The following is a 433-nucleotide window of genomic DNA, read 5'->3' on the forward strand; positions in this document are numbered from 1 at the left end:
TGTGTGTGTGTGTGTGTGAGTGTGTGTGCGTGTGTGTGTGTATGTATGTGTGTGTGTATGTGTATGTGTGTGCGTGCGTGTGTGTGTATGTCTGTGTGTCTGTGCGGGGGGGGACCACGTGCCGTAGTGTAACATGAAAGCGCGTTCAACGATGAACATGAAAATCATATTTACCCCTAGCGTGCACACCAAGGGCTAACCGTGGTACGTTCCCCTCCCTCCTCTCTCTAGCGTGCACACCAAGGGCTAACCGTGGTACGTTCCCCTCCCTCCTCTCTCTAGCGTGCACACCAAGGGCTAACCGTAGCACGTTCCCCTCCCTCCTCTCTCTAGCGTGCACACCAAGGGCTAACCGTAGCACGTTCCCCTCCCTCCTCTCTCTAGCGTGCACACCAAGGGCTAACCGTGGCACGTTCCCCTCCCTCCTCTCTCT

The sequence above is a fragment of the Priapulus caudatus genome, unplaced genomic scaffold (assembly GCF_000485595.1).
Source record: "Priapulus caudatus unplaced genomic scaffold, Priapulus_caudatus-5.0.1 Scaffold4108, whole genome shotgun sequence".
Classification (NCBI taxonomy): Eukaryota; Metazoa; Priapulida; class Priapulimorpha; order Priapulimorphida; family Priapulidae; genus Priapulus; species Priapulus caudatus.